Source organism: Piliocolobus tephrosceles, chromosome 4 (assembly GCF_002776525.5).
Source record: "Piliocolobus tephrosceles isolate RC106 chromosome 4, ASM277652v3, whole genome shotgun sequence".
Lineage (NCBI taxonomy): Eukaryota > Metazoa > Chordata > Mammalia > Primates > Cercopithecidae > Piliocolobus > Piliocolobus tephrosceles.
Genome location: NC_045437.1, coordinates 52,030,048 through 52,046,655, shown reverse-complemented (window position 1 = coordinate 52,046,655; position 16,608 = coordinate 52,030,048). Strand labels below are relative to the sequence as shown.

Sequence of the window (16,608 nt, the reverse complement as noted above, 5' to 3'; positions counted from 1 at the left end):
ACTGACTATAGTCAGGACATGGAACTATGAAACAGTTACAACGTGGTTGCATTTAATTAAAGTTGCTCTTTTTGTGATGCTAAGGTTAATAATTATGACACTGTGCAAATGCTTAATATTGCTTTATTAAAAAACAACAACAACAACTCAATGGTTTGTTGTTTTGTGCCTAGTTCTCCACTGGCCTAAAGCTGACTTTTCACTTAAGTTTACCATCCTCTGAATTATTTCCATTACAACAGACCCTAAGAATGCAGTCGGCTGGGGGCGTTGTAATTGTATACTTCAGCCACTAGAGGGAAGAGACTCTAGTATTTATTCTGGGGAAAGAAAAGGTGCTTAGTCTCTCTGATTCTGTCACTGACCTTTAACCTGAAGGGGGTTATTCTTAGCATTGGGATTACCCTTCTTCCTCTTTTAGAGAAGAAACTTTGGGAAGGAAAAGGTAAAATTAAGGATATTGGACCAGGGCTTGGTATATGGATATAACTGCCTGAAATTTGGGGTTCATTCCGTTCCTTCAAGACAGCTTCCAATGGGTGAGCCGCTTTGTTAGGGGAAGTGAGTGATTCTTCCAGAACTATTTTATCTGTTAGGTATAAAATAACAGTAACATTTCTGGAATATCAGAGATTGTTTTAAATACTTTAAAAATATTAACTATCCTAGCAACAGTCCCATGAGGTAAGTACTATTATTCCCATTTTACAGAATAGGAAACTAAGGTACTTAGAGGTTAAGTAACTTATCCAAGATCACAGAACTAGAAACTACTGATATTGTAGTTAAAAACATGGGCGGTGGCTCCAGGATTTATGTTCTCAAGCACTGTACAATACTGCCTTTCCACTTACACCCAGTTTCTCAAGCATGAAGAGACATTCACAGAATTTTGACAAGTTTGAGTCTACAAAGAAGAGAGAGATTTTGGTTGAAAACCACAACAAGAAAACTGTAGAAGCAAAATTTATACCATAATTTACCTGTGAACACATACATTGTTCCCATTTTAACGTTTCTAGAATCAGGTTGTGGCTTACAGCTTTATTCAGGGAAATAAGACATATTTGTAAACATAATATATCAACTTCAATAATTGTTAAATTGAATGCTCACAAAAACGTTGCATTTGAAAACAATTTCTATTTTAGATCTTTGTACTTCATGAGAATTCCCAAGTGTGTGTGAGGATTACTGAGATACGAAGCGAAAATATAAAATAGAAAATATTTTACAGGAAAAAAAGATCATGTAGGGTGTTGGTGTGTTTTAATTTGTTTGACAATATGTCAGATGGGGCTTCCAAAGGTAAGAGTTTCTAGGACCTTGACGTTGTTAAATGGCCTTGGATCCTGCCTCTTCTCTAGGATCCACAGAAGCATTTTCAGACTCCACCTGCCTCTCCTTGTACTTCCTTGCTCGTAATCGGGTTTAGGCTCCTTACTTTCCCTTCAGGAAGCCAGTTATTCTCATCAAGGCTTCAGAAACAGTCCTAGTGTTGAGCACCTGGGAGAGCTGCTTGTCTTCAGAGTGGTTTGACCCAGTCATTGATGAGTTGAAGTTTTCACTGTCTCACTGAGGCATGTGGCAGCTCAGAATTCATTCCAGCAAACTGGGCAGAGTCTGTGGTATTCAGGAATGGAGGCACAGCAGGAATGCAGGTCTGTGGCTTTGATCAAAACCCCTATCTGCAAACAAGCAGAACTCTGTGAATGTGGTGAAGCATAATTTTTTCCCCACTGACATTTTGAAATCAGCTCCCTTAGAGAAAGAAATACAGTTTTGGATAAACTTTAGGGAGTTTCCAAAAATTTTCAATAAACAACACAGTCACACTAAGCAAAAATTCTTTACAACCCAAGAAGAATAAAACATTTTTCTAGAATATATAAAATATGGTAGTTTTATTTAGTAAAAATATAAAGGAATTTTAGACTATCTTAAATCTCTGTTTTAAAGGATTTTTATTTCATCCTCATATTCTTTAAATTTTTTAAATTTGTAATCAATGGCAGAATGTTCGGAGACCAGACACATAAATAAATGAGCTGAGAAATGTGCTTTTGTAGCTTTATTCTTGATCTCCACCTTAGGGCATTTCTGTGCTCTCCAGCAAGCCTTCACAGGTTTCATAGGGAGACACAGAGGATTGAGACTTAGAATTTGCCAGCTGTTGACAGATCTATGGAAGAGTCAGTGTGGTAAGAAGTTAATTTCATAAAATAAAATTTATGAATTGTCAATGGATTTCTATTATTCATGCTTCTTTTCTTTTAAAGACCTCTTTAAAAATGTACATGGCCTTAGAAACTATTGATTTTGTTTGGAAATCAGTAATAAACCTCAGAAATATAGTCTAGGTTGGGTACGGTGGCTCACACCCGTAATCCCAACAATTTGGGAGACTGAGGCAGGAGGATCACTTGAGCCCAGGAGTTCAAGACCACCCTAGGAAAACATAGGGAGACCTCATCTCTACATAGAATTTTTTAAAATTAATCAGATGTGGTGGCCTGTGGTCCCAGCTACTAGGGAGGCTGAGATGGGAATATTGCTTAAGCCAGAGAGATCGAGGCTGCAGTAAGCTATGATTATGCCACTGAACTCTGGCCTGGGAGACAGAGGCCTTGTCTCCCCATCACAAAAAAATCCTATTAGTTTATATTGAAATCTAAAGAGTCATATGAGCATTCTGTATTACTTGTCTCAGTTGTTAATAAACTTACTTGGTCATGTTTCTCTATGAGACTTTTTCTTAAGTTACTTGACTTGTAAGCTTCTAGGTATAAATCTCTTCTAGAGTTTCCTGGAATCTGACAGATTAGAGTACATGTGATTTTTTTGGAGAAACAGATATTATTTTATTTGTTGGACTATTTCTTAGAGAAATAGTTATGAATTTAGTTATTCCCTATTGAAATGCTGATTCTTTGGATAAAAAAATAGGTTCAGAATTATTTGAGTGAAAGCTTCTCAAAAATAGTGACTCTGAAATTTAGGACCTTAAATTGCTACCTCACTCAAAGAAGAAATTGTGTCCTAAACTGCTCTGAAGTATCAGTGGGTTGAGAGAAGGGATGTTACAGAGACTACAGGCATGAAACAGTCTTCTGCTACTTTGCAACTATAAAAACTGGCTGGCTGGTTTGCAGATTCTGGTCTATTCATTTCTTCACTGTTTCCCACTTGTTCTTTCATTTGCTTCCCTTGGAGAGTAGCAAGTTGAAAAAAAATTCAGTAGTTTTGGCATGGCTCATATTTAGGAAATGCCACCAAGAGTTCTTTTCTGTTTCTCCTCAAAAATTGCCCTTGTTTGGATATTTACATGTTATATCATGGGCATAGCCTCTGGGTCCCATGTTGACAGAGGAGTATTAGACTCACCCAGAATATTACCTGTCTTGTATCTTTAAAGCACATATGAAATAGCCTTTGTGATTTGAGTGACTGGGCCAGTGTTCTCCATTATGTGCAGCAGGCTTCACTCCCCAATAAAGCTGAAAGTAACAGACAATACCTCAAGTTTTAGGTACTTTACAGATACCTGGCAGCTCTCTGAAGTATATCTAATCCTGTTTCTGGGACAAAATCACTGGATGGATCTTTCTGAGCCATGATTTCTGCAGTAATGTCTCTGAAGCTATAGCACTAGATACAAAGGATAAATATAAAAATGATTATTTTGAAAGGGGAAAGAAAGGACTCTGGCAGTATCTGATGCCACTCTAGATGTTAAATATGGTTATGTTTATCATTTAGCCCCAGGCAGTTTATAGTTTAGGATTTTTGAATGATTGAAGGATGTGCCTCTATGAGCCCTCACCAGAGACAGCCTGGGCCTTACTGCTTTTTTTCTGTGTGTTTTGCATCAAGCAGTGTTATTTGAAGGTAGCTGTGGTTCCTTCAGGGAAGATGAGTTGGCAGCAAGGCAGACGGATATAGTCATGGAGCAAGTCACTAAAGATTTGTAAATCACTCTCAAAATATATGATGTGATTTAATATATATTAAAACAATGATAGCAGAAATAAATAATAAATCACATAGGATGAACTGTTTTCAGTTTTCCGTGATGCCTACAAATCTTTTTCTGTATGCATACATGACTTTATGATTGCAATCATAACACAGGTGCACTTTTTTCTGTTGGTTTTTCATGTAACATATTACCATGCTACTATATAATCTTCATAATGATCATTTTTGGTGTCTGCATAATTAGTAAATAAGTCATCTACTCTTGATAACTATGAGGAGAATAAAAGAGATAGTGTCTATATCAAGGACTGATGTCCTTTTCAGTGTTTCGCATCTTCACTTCTGGTTTTCTCTAATGAAAATAAATAGGGAGATGGAGTGATGGCTACCACTCCTTGGGAAGCCTGTCTCTAAATTCTGATGGGCAGCGTCACCTACTAAACTCAGAAAACTCAGACTTCCAAAGTCATGGGCGGACTCTCCCCATCACCTTTATCTTGTATTTTCATCTAAAAGTTTCTAAACTGTAAAGCCAGCTAGATGGTCACATCTTCTACGTTATCAACTAAACATTACTTCTTAGTTATCAATCTCATCTAAAGCCTTAGATGAGATTGTCTGTGCAATACAGGCAAGAACAAGATGTAGGAAAGGGCAGTTGTGAAAGAGGAAGAAGTGTGCTAGGGTAGGAGATGAACAGAGGGAGCCGATTGTGAAACATTACTCAGATGAGCTGATCTGAAGTCTGTTCAACTTTGTAACTCCTCCTAAGTGTGACGGAAGGTTTCACTGTGTAAGCTGACATTTCTGAGCCAGGAGCCCCATACTGTGAGGTGGTGGCCAGCAGATTGCAAACCTTGAGCACTGTTGATGTAGCACTCTTGATTCTCATCTGTTCTCTGCTATGGCTGTATGTGTTGATCATGTTTCCAGCAGGATTGAGTTTCTACCTTGGAAAAAGGTCACCCTGCTCAAGTTCCTGTTTTTATTCGTCTTTTTAGAGGAGACAAAATAACACTTTACTTCAGCCGTACTTATTGGGAAGGAAAGTAAAAACCCAATAGTGGTGCTTGGATCATTTATTAATAAACCTTTTAAATATGCCTGAATATCATGGACTTTTTATTGATCATTTTATTACTCATTACGAAGATTGTCAATAATGGCAGTGCTTTAAAAGAAAAATCATCCAGCCAATTGACAACAGCAACCTGATTCTGGAAGCATCCCTTAGGGCTTATCTGTAGAAGTTGGAAAAATAGAAAAATAACTGTTTTTGTTTTTAATTAACCTTAGAAAAAATGTGTGTGCAACCATTCATTCAGCTGAGTGTCTGGTGTGTACTCTGAGACATACACAGATGAATAAAACTGTCCTTGTACTTGGAGAGCTTTAAGCATAGTAAGGAATTAGACCTGTAAAGACATAATTGTACTGCAGTGGAATGACTGATATAAAAGAGACACGCATATGAATAAAAGTCATTGGGGAGCCAGGAGAAAAACCATTTATGTCTGCAGGAAAAAGTCAGGACCACTTTGCTGGAGAGGTGACCTTACAGCTTATGCTTGAAAGATGTCCTGGTTTCCAGGCAGAGGAGCTGGAAATTCTAGGAAGAGGGAACAGGATATGCAAAGGCAGTGAGGTGTGGCAGAGCTTACAGTGTCTGAGGAGCTTAAAGTAATTCGGTATTTCTGACAGGTACATAAACAACAGAGGGCACGTGTTAAGGGATGAGGCAGGAGAAATAACAAGGGATTATAGCATAAAATATTCCATTAAAAGAGATTTGATATTTTGGTGTAGTACCTCTCAAACTTTAAGAGTCACCTGGACATTTTAGTAGAATGCAGATTTCTGGGCTGTACTTCCAGAATTACAGAATCAATGGGTGTGCAAAAGACGCCCCCCCCCTCCAAAATCTGCATTTCTAACAAGCATTCCAGATGATTCAATGATGGTAAGACAGAAACCATGTGTGGAGAAACATTGCTGTAGAACAATGGGGACCCATTCAACTTTGTTACATGGGAGAGTGATATGACTGTGTGCACCTGTTTGAGCTGAGCAGTTTCGGAAGAATGGTTTCACATTGACAGTGACGAGCACCAAGAGGAAGGAACGGTACTGCATTAATCTACACAAGAGATCGCGGAAGCCATGACCAGAGTCATGGGAAGTGAGAAGAAGACATGAAAATCTATTGTTCCTTTATCATTTTATATGGAGCAAAAACTCGTACCCAATTGTCTTTTATTTTCCAATTTTCCAATCTAGTGTATTTTTCAACCACTTTTAAATGGGATTTGCTTTTCTTTTCAGTTTTCTATTACTGCTGTGTACATGTCATCTGGCCTTGTTTTTCCTTCTCCTTCATATATGAGCATTCTTAATTCTGTATGTACTTCATTTCCTAAAAGCTACTTGTAAAGACAATTCTTGTTTCACATTCATTCATTCATCACTCACCTGTCACTATATTGGGTGACTTGACTGGCTGTTGTTCTCACTCCTATTAACTGGAGTAACTTCTCTTTGAAAGTTTTTTGATCACCAGGAACTTTAATACAGTTGTCTTCTATAACATGTATGACATGTTTCTGTGGTTGGCAGAATATTTCTGTGGTTGGCAGCAGAAACGTCGTCTTTACCTTTCAGTACTCTCAGTCTAACTATATAAAGACAGTTAAAGCTGAATTATCTAGTCTCATGGGAAATAACAAGTTTGTGTGTTTTGGAGAAAGGAGGAAGTAATCCCAAATTATAGTTATTTAATTCTTTGAAATGCAGAGCATCATTTTTTATTATATACATGTCTTGATAATGTTAAAAGTAAGTTTGCTTCTCAAGAGTTCATTTTTTTTTTTGAACAGTGAAAGAAAGCTTTCATTGTACAACACGACAGAGGGAAGCAGGTCTGGAATTCAAAACTGTTCACATAAATGCACAGCCTCACCAATCTGCAAATAATGACACATATATTCAAACAAAAGCAAAGCCCTGCATGGATTTAAAGCCCAGTCAGCTTTGAAAATACCTGTTTGCCCAGTTGCCATAGATAAGGTAGTAAAGATTTATATCTAGAAAACAGAGATTTTTTTTCATTTTCATATTATAAAATTCCTGTGAGTAGGAAAGACATTTTTAAAAGCAATTTTAGTATTTATTTCCAAGACTTACAGATCTTTTATTAATACATATGCATTATTTAGTGTGTGAAAAATATCAATCAAATTTTATGAAAATACTAGAGTAAAAGTGTGTATCGTTTTTTAAGTTTGTAAATTCTTCAAAGTATTCTAAAATTCTCAGAAACTTGAACTTTCAGGTCATGATAATAGGACTGTCAAATGTGTGGCTCCTGGAAATCAGAAATTTTTTTTGTTTTGTTTGTTTGTTTTTGAGATGGAGTCTCTCTCTGTCTCCCCGGCTGGAGTGCAGTGGTGTGATCTTGACTCACTGCAAACTCCACCTCCGGGTTCAAGTGATTCTCCTGCCGCAGCCTCCCAAGTAGCTGGGAATACAGGCGCGCACCACCATGCCCGGCTAATTTTTGTATTTTTAGCAGAGATGGTTTCACCATGTTGGCCAGGATGGTCTCAAACTCCTGACCTCAAGTAATCCAGCTGCCTTGGCCTCCCAAAGTGCTGCGATTACAGGCATGAGACACTGTGCCCAGCCGAAAATTTTTAAAATTTAAAACAACCTAGGCACAGCACGGTGGCTCACATGTGTAATCCCAACACTTTGGGAGGCTGAGACAGGAGAATTGCATGAGCCCTGGAGTTGGAGCTTGCAGTGAGCCATGATTTCACCACTGCACTCCAGCCTGACAAACACAGCAAGATGCTCTCTCAACACACACACACTTACACACACACACGCGTACACAGACTTGTAAAAAAAAAAAAGTATAAAAAAGGAATCAATCAATCAATCAATCATAATTCTGTACTTGTAGATGTTCATTAAAAATACTTTGTTGGCCCAGAGTGGTGGCTCAAGCCTATAATCCCAGCACTTTGGGAGGCAGAGGTGGGTGGATCACCTGAGGTCAGGAGTTTGAGACCAGCCTGGCCAGCATAGTCAAACCCCGTCTCTACTAAAAATACAAAAAATTAGCTGGGCATGGTGGCAGGCACCTGTAACCCCAGCTACTTGGGCGGATCACCTGAGGTTGGGAGTTTGAGACCAGCCTGACCAACATGGAGAAACCCTGTCTCTACTAAAAATACAAAATTAGCTGGGTATGGTGGCACATACCTGTAATCCCAGCTACTCAGGAGGCTGAGGCAGGAGAATCACTTGAACCTGGGAAGTGGAGGTTGCAGTGAGCTGGAGATCACGCCATTGCACTCCAGCTTGGGCAACAAGAGCGAAACCCCACCTCAAAAAAATAATAATAATAATAATTGTTTTAGTTTCCTCTGGTTACTATAACAAATTATAACAAACTAGCTTAAAACTAGCTTATATTTATTTATTTTCTTAGAATTTTAAAGGTCAGAAGTCTGAAATCAATTTCCCTGTGCTGAAATTGAGGTGTCAAGTGGGCTGAGCTCCCACTGGAAGCACTGAGGTGGAATCTGTTACCCTGCCTTCTCCAGCTCCTAGAGCTGCATTCCTTGCATTGTTTGAGTCTTGGCCCCTTCCTCCATCTTCAGGCCCAGCAGCCTACCATCCCGTTTCAGTGCCACATTGCTGCCTTCTTCAAATATCCCTCTGCCTCACTTTCATAGAGACACTTGTGATTATATTAAGGCCCACCTGGATAGCCTAGGATGATCTCCGCAAGATTCTTAATTCCATCTGCAAAACTCTTCATGCTATGTAAGGTAACATATTCACAGGTTCCAGAGATTAAAACCTGGGTATCTTTGGAATCTATTATTCAGCATACTGTAATTCTAATTCTTTACTGGTTTTCTAAAATTCTAAAATTTTCCAAAATTTTGTGACTGCTTTAGGACTTATTAACAATTGCCCTTGTCTTGTACCTTTGGCTTTTTCCCCAATATTATGCTATTATAAGCAATTCTGAGATTAATTTCCATATCCACAAATCTTTGTGTGCATACTTGATTGTATCTTTTGTATAAATTTTGCATATGAAATTATAATTCAAATATATGTGTGTATATATTATATGTATGTGTATATATGGACACATACATTTATATATGTGTTTGGACACATATATATATGTGTCTACTACATGTGTATATATATGTATGTGACCATATATGGGTCTATGTGTGTATATGTTTTCATTCTCCAAATTGCTTTCCAGAAAGTTAGTAGAGAGTACTTATCTTTCCCATGCCCTCACCAACATTGAGTATTATCCTTTTTTAATCTTTACCAGTGAAACAGGTAAAATTGATACCTAATTGATGTGGTTTTTTTTCTTTCTTTTTTTTTTTTTTTTTGAGATAGAGTTTCGCTCTGTTGCCTAGGCTGGAGTGCAGTGGCGTGATCTTGGCTCACTGCAACCTCCATCTCCTGTGTTCAAGCAATTCTCCTGTCTCAACCTCCCAGCTAGCTGGGATTACAGGCACCTGCCACCATGCTAATTTTTTGTATTTTTAGTAGAGACGGGGTTTCGCCATGTTGGCCAGATTGGTTTTGAACTCCTGACCTCAGATGCACCACCTGCCTCTGCCTCCGAAAGTGCTGGGATTATAAGTGTGAGCCACCATGCCCAGCCTGATTGATGTTTTAATTACATTTTATGATAACTAGTAAGAGTTAACTCTTGTCAAGCCTGACATTATATTTATGCCCCTATGAATTAACATTTCTTTTAACCTTTTTGTTGGTGTAGAAGTGATATAACTTAATAGAACTCCTTGACTAAATAACTTCATGTCCTCCCTGACATACTATCTTCTGATGTGTGGAATAATTGGAATTGATCTTAGCAATGGAAGGAAATTCCGATTGTTATAGAAGCACGTGATTTCTACCTCTCTATATGCTCCCTGTATGGTACTTTGATGAAAACTCATACTTCTCATTTTAATGGCATAATTTTCCATAACTTTAGATGTATGATCTGGAAAAAATATTCAAGAAAAGAAGAACAGATAAATTAACCTTAATCTTAAATTACTGAAAGGTCTTAGTGTCAGCTACTAAAGGGCTAAATATAACCATGCTGACCCACTTAAACCAAATTGACACTTCTTAAAATTGCACTATAATTCATGCTCAAGAGCTGTATAAGAAATGATGCACCTTAGACCCAAGCTTCTGAATCGAGAAGCACCTTGTCCTTGAAGTTAATTCCAGATTGAGCATCTAATGCAATTATTAGTAACTGGGGTTCACTGTTACCATCAAAAAGCATTTAGCACTTCATACACAACTAGTTGTATATTTATGCTTAAACGCAATTCGTTACATATCGTGGTCTCTGCTGAGATATTGAAATTTGAAACAATAGACCTGCCTAATAGGTACAGCTTATATAGATAATGGAATGGACTCATGAACCCATGAAACTGAAATTGAAATAGACAGGAAAAGGTTTTTAAAACATATATAGGGTCAGTCTAAAATATTAGGCAGGTGGCGCTAACTTTGTTATCACACATCTTTCTAACCTGTAGCAAATCCATCCTCACTCTCTTCTTTCCCCTGCCCACCCCTTCACCCCCAATCCTTTCTCTATCTTTTCTTCCCTTTCTCCCTTTATTTAATATTCATCCCAATGGTGGTAGTGATGGTTTAAAAATGAGGGGATAAAGCCCCTGCCCTCAAGAAGCTCTTACTCTAATAGGGACTGATAATGTACACATACTGATTTGGATTTTGATACAGTGGAAGAACCCTGTCATGCAGGAGCTCTCAGGAGCAGAGCCCAGTAGAGGGATATCTAATTCATTAGAGATAGGGGACTCCCACGAAGGCTGCCTAAAGTGACAACAAGGTTGGTCTTAAGACAGGAGTCAGGTTTTCTCTTTGTTGGGCGATGCATTGATCTCCAAGTGTTGCTGTCTACTTCATAATTGGATTGCTGGTTTGGCTGGAGGCCAGTGCTCCATGTGGTTTATTGATAGATCTTCCAGACAGCTGTTTTAGAATGGAGAGATACACTCATCTCTGGATCTCGCCCAGTAGTCTCCTTCTTTTGCATGACCCCTTCATCCCTGTAAGGATGCCACGTGTTTTCTGGCAGCGTGTTCAGCTCTTCTCCCATGGGGTGGAACTCTGTTGGGACTAAGCTATGGAACTTCCCCTGCTTGAAAGTCAGAAGGTAGAGTGCTGGAATGTGCTTGCAAGATGTGATTCTGCACCTTCCCCAGTCCTATGGGCTGTGCGCCATATGTGTATTCTACTCTACTTATCGATCATACATATCAAGGAGTCACTCACTGCCTTGGGAGGTAAGTGCTTCATTTCCCATATCTATGTACTGTCTTCTCTTCTATTTTGTTAGCTTATAGGTTATCTGCTAACCTTTTCTGTGTCTGATTTTCCTGGGATCCAGAGAATGCCTGAGAAAGACCTTGCATTCTCTTCCCATTCTGGCCAGTCTTCAGCCTGTACTTTACTTGCTTTGGACTGGATACTTTACACCACCTTGGGAAATTGCGTAGTTCTTTGCTCAACCTATCAGGAAATAGAATTCTTATGTTGTTTCCAATTTTTTTTTTTTTCTTTTCCTTTTTTGCTTCTGGGTTAATGTTTCTTTCATTTTACTCATTCGCTTTAAAAATCTGAACCTCTCTTACTTTGTGGTATTATTTTAAAGTATTTTTTGGTATTTTCCAGGATGATACAACCTTGCCTATTATCTGTCTTAGTTTTCAGCATTCAGACCTATCCCTACAAGTTAATTTTTGTCTATCTTTTTATCTTCCATATTTTAGCACTGTACTACAAATTTGTTTAATAATACTAGAAGCGCTTTCTTTCAACCTGTTCCTCATTGATGTAACTTTCTTCCCATTTCTATCCCAGTATTAAGCTTTATTTCTTGGGATGTACAAAATGATTACAAGGATTGCTCATTCAGGACAGCCAGTTTGCTGTTCACAGTTCTAGCCTCAAACTCTCAAGACTACATTTAGAAGGTATCCAAAGTGGACTTGAAGTTGAAGGTGTGGACAGCCCTGGGGAACTAGTCACTTCTAGTGCTCTGAAAATGGGGATGGGAAAAGGTCAAAGTTAGTTTAGGACACAATCCTTAAAATAGGCTAGGATCAGGTAGAGTGCTTATGAAACCTCGACTTAGTGTCTTATTGGGCATGGCGTCATGTCCCGAATGTCCTGCACAAGTAGCTGACAGCTTTGCAGATTTCACACCTCTACATTAGAAAACTGAGTCTTTTCATAGAATCTAAGTTCAAGATAAGACTCCGGGCATATTATCTCTTAACACTGTTCTATGTGTACTGGAGAAAACCCCTTCTTAAAGGGCATATGTTGCTGGGCGTGGTGACTCATGCCTGTAAGCAGTTTGGGAGGCTGAGGCGGGTGGATTGCCTGCAGTCAGGAGTTCGAGACCAGCCTGCCCAACATGGTGAAACCCCGTCTCTAGTAAAAACACAAAAACTTAGCCGGGCGTGGTGGCGGGCGCCTGTAATCCCAGCTACTCAGGAGGCTGAGGCGGGAGAATCGCTTGAACCCAAGAGGCGCAGGTTTCAGTGAGCCAAGATCACACCACTGTACTCCAGCCTGGGCGACAAGAGTGAAACTCCATCTTAAAAAAAGGGGGGGGGGCTTGTGTCAACAGGTGGGCAGTAAACAATTCAAGTCAGTAAAAAGGACCTGGCCTTTTTTGTATGTAGGAGGGGAGGTAATAGTGAAGGATTTGACCCTTTCTTAAATACTTATTTCTTCCTAAGCTTGCATTTTAGTAGGATGACAAACTTATTTTTCAGTTTCATTTACCTTATAAAACCAAGGGCTGACAATATCATTCTGATTAAATGAATGAAAGTTCTGAATCACAAAGCTTGTCCATTGTTGTATAGGCTTAGTTGTTACACAATAGAAAATCTTGCTGAATATCTGTATATTGACCTAGACCAGCTATAGTCTTAAGAATTTCCAATAATCTCAGTTCCCTCTTTGTTCTGCAGTTGAGTTTTACTGCAGTCACAACGATAGTTTCTGCCCATATAATTATTTTATAGGAAAATGTCAGTAGTTTTGACAATTTTAATTCTTGTGTTTACCTACTGCTCTACCTTCTGAATCATATGTAACCAAATCAAGTCAAACAGGTTAGAAGACAAGTCATACTTCAGTGTCACATCTACTCTTATCTTCATGAGTGTGGGAATGTACCATCCGCTTTCACTCACTATATTAATTCATTCTGGCTCCTCATGTACTTAACCTATTTTTATTTTTTCAGTTTGGATACAACCCAAATCCTCCTAAGCCTTTTAAATGCAAAAAAAAAAATTAAAGTATATGTAGTTAAAAATACTCATGTCTTTACCCATCTTTACCCATTCCTTTGAGAATTTCTGTAGAGGCTTTCTCAAAATGCAGAGAGTGGAAGTAGTAATAACATCTGATGCCTGGAGATTGGCGTATCTGTCATTTAATCAAGAGAAGAAATAAACATTTTATGTCATTGATTTCTCCATTTTAGTTGCTATCATCTTTATAAGTTATGCCCCATCTTTATAGGTTATAGGTTTTGGGCTTTTCTAGAAAAACTATTGAGAATATGAGAGTTGGGAGGTATTGAAGTCCTCAGGTCTTCAGACCACCTAGAGGTTGTGTTCTACTCACTGTATCTCCTTCAAGTTTTCTCTGCTCCAACAGCTCTCAAAAAACCCACTCTTGTGTCAGCTCTTTTCATCTTTGGATCCAAACCCTCTTTCACATAGTTCTTATAGTTTCACATAGTTGTATTCAACTACTACTTGTTCCCTAAATTTTTTCTTCTTTACTTTCCACACAGAGTTCTTCAACCCAAAACTTGTATAGCACAAGTTAATGTCCACCTTGATTACTCTTCTCCGTGCAGCTTATAATATGTAATTATCCCTCTTGATTTTGGATACCTACAAGTGAGCACAAAAAGTTATTCTCTGGGCTTGCCTTTGAGGAGGGGACATGGGACTCAAAAGGAGTTCCCCTTGAGTTGATTGTGACATTTCTTAGAGCCATGTAAAGACCTGAGGAATGTTAGCACTGATATCTTTCCAGCTACATGATATAGATAAAAATAAGAGAAAGTCTTTAGAATTTAACAGCATCTTCATGGGATTCTTAAAAATTCAGTATTCTTTGAGAAAATCAACAGATCTACTAGTACTAATAGTTTCAGTGCATCTTAAGAGAAGTAAGAGATACTTGGGCTTCTGAAGTATCCATTCAAAAAGGATTTACTAATATTAAATGCCTATATAAACCCAGGAGCTGTCAGGTTCTGAAAATACGAAGATCAGTAAAATGTGGCTTTAGCCTTGAGGAACTCAGACTAATAGGAAAGACAGCAGTAAACAGTCAATTATACACAGTGTGATCAGCAGCCCAGTAGAGACATGTTGAAGACCCTAGAGAGTAGAAAGAAGCACATTGTGGGTGTCCTCTGCTCCAGTCTTAGGTCTGTCAGCATAGTATTCTTTCAGCTTCTGTATACTGTGTACATACTGCACATTTATGTGCAGTGTGTGTGCAGACACTGCATGAAAGGGCTTATGTATACCATCTTCTCTTCATTTATATATGTCAGCCTCTTAGAGGTTGGTCCTATTACGGACCCCATATTGCAGTTGGGGAAAATGGGAAGAGATTTAAGGTCATAGTAAGTGTCTATCCAGAATTCAGACCCAAAATTTTGCTCTTAACCAGTGCTCTGTATCACCCCTCTCAGAGAAGCCTTTATCTGGAAAAATGGTTCCCAACCAGGGATGATTTTACCTCCCAAGGGACATTTGGCAATGTCCTCAGACATTTTTAATTGTTAGCACTGGCATCTAGTAGGTCGAGGTCAGCAATGCTGCTAAACACCCTCCAATGCACAAGAAAGCTCCTCAGACAAAGAATTATCCAGCCTATGTCAACAGTGCCGTGGTCTAGAAACTGCCCTGGAGCTCAGGGACTATCTTTTGTGTCAGCCTTCAAAACATACTTTGCAATACTTAGGAATACTTTTTAAAGGAAGAGCATGGGGCAAAAATGCTGGACCAAGCTCATTAATATCTGTTGAAGTGTATTTTATCATTTAATGTCCCTGAATGTTTGGGATAAAGTCCCAAATGTAAAATTGAGAAAATAATACCTTCTTTGTCTACCTCTGGGTTGCAAGGATCTGTGGAGGCTCTATAAGAATGTGAGGCGATAATGCATATGAAAGCCTTGTACACGAAACATCATCCAAAACTCTTGGAGCCCTTGGTGTGAAAATATTAATGTGGCCACAAGAATTAGATAAAGAAGATCCCACCGCAGGCTTCTTTTTGTTTACCCCGCCTACCTTGACAGCTTACGCCCCCTCTACCTTCTCTTTATCCTCCCATCTTTGTAAGCGAGTTTGTTCCTAGTATTTACTGCATGGATTAAGCCATTTTTAGAGGTAATTTTTGCTGAATATATACTTTCTTGATTTAGTATTTCTTCCCATATTACACCAGACTTAAGGCAGCTAATTTAAATTATATTTTTTCCTTATGTACTTTATACAAACATTCATGGATGAGGGGGGGAGATACTTAAATACCATGCCTTTCTTCCAAATGAGTAACAAGAACATTCAGACCCCTTCATTCAGTCCTTTCAAGGTCTAACGTTCTTGAAGGGGCAATACTTGTAGCATTTGCCACATAAATGCCAGGTTGTGTCTTTCCACATCGGGGCTGATCATTACCTAGATCTGTAGTTGCCAGCCATGAAGAAAAACAGGTGTGCACCGTGGTCATTGATGGAACAGATGTAAACTCATCAATTTAGTATACTGAGGTTTTCGGTGAGTGTGGCTTCCCGTCCGCGTGCTTTTCCTATACAACCAGCGGCGTCCCGGCAGAGGAGTCACTGTGGACTTCCCTAGAGCGTTGTCAACTGCCATCCCTCCCGCGGTGAATCACAGGTCGGCCTCAGGTGCGCGCAGCACACACCCGGAGCAGCCGCCGCGGGTTTTATTTATTTATTTATTTCCGGGACGGATCCATTCCGGGCTCGGGCTCGGGCTCGGGGGAGCAGTGGCTGAGGCTGCGGGGCTGTCCCGGCACTGGCTGGGGTCGCACAGTGGCCGCCTGCTCCTTTTCCCGTGAACCCCCGCTCCCCAGGCGCGGCCGGGGCTGGTGGCGGGAGCGGGGACGCTGGGGATGGGGGGCCGGGAGAAGCTCGAGGCGCGGCCACCAGGCTGTCCAAGGACAGGGCCCTGCCGCCGCCTCCTTCCAGCCGGACCCTGGAAGGGTCTACAAAGGTGTCAGGTTCAAGTCCTCCAATAGGCCCATTTTTAAAAAGTGCTTTCAAGTTTCCGTTTTTTTCAGGAGGGGAGGGCAAGAGCAGCTTTTTCTATTCAAATTCTTTTCCTTGTATGTAGATACCAAAAGGAAACTCAGCACTGGGCATGTTCGGATGTGAATGGTTTTGCTGATAAGCAACAGACTCCGGAACTAAAGCCTCAAAATAGTCGTCTCCCCTGCCCCCCGCAGAAGC

General features: G+C 39.5%; 1 long non-coding RNA gene across 1 annotated transcript; it reads right to left on the bottom strand.

The window, feature by feature from the left end:
- Positions 1 to 51: 51 nt before the first annotated feature.
- Positions 52 to 16,423, bottom strand: LOC111539889. The gene is made up of 3 exons (XR_002730827.1): positions 15,815 to 16,423; positions 3,397 to 3,497; positions 52 to 1,688 (listed from the first exon to the last, which is right to left on the bottom strand). It is a non-coding gene; the product is annotated as an uncharacterized LOC111539889 (long non-coding RNA).
- Between the last annotated feature and the right edge of the window lie 185 nt (positions 16,424 to 16,608).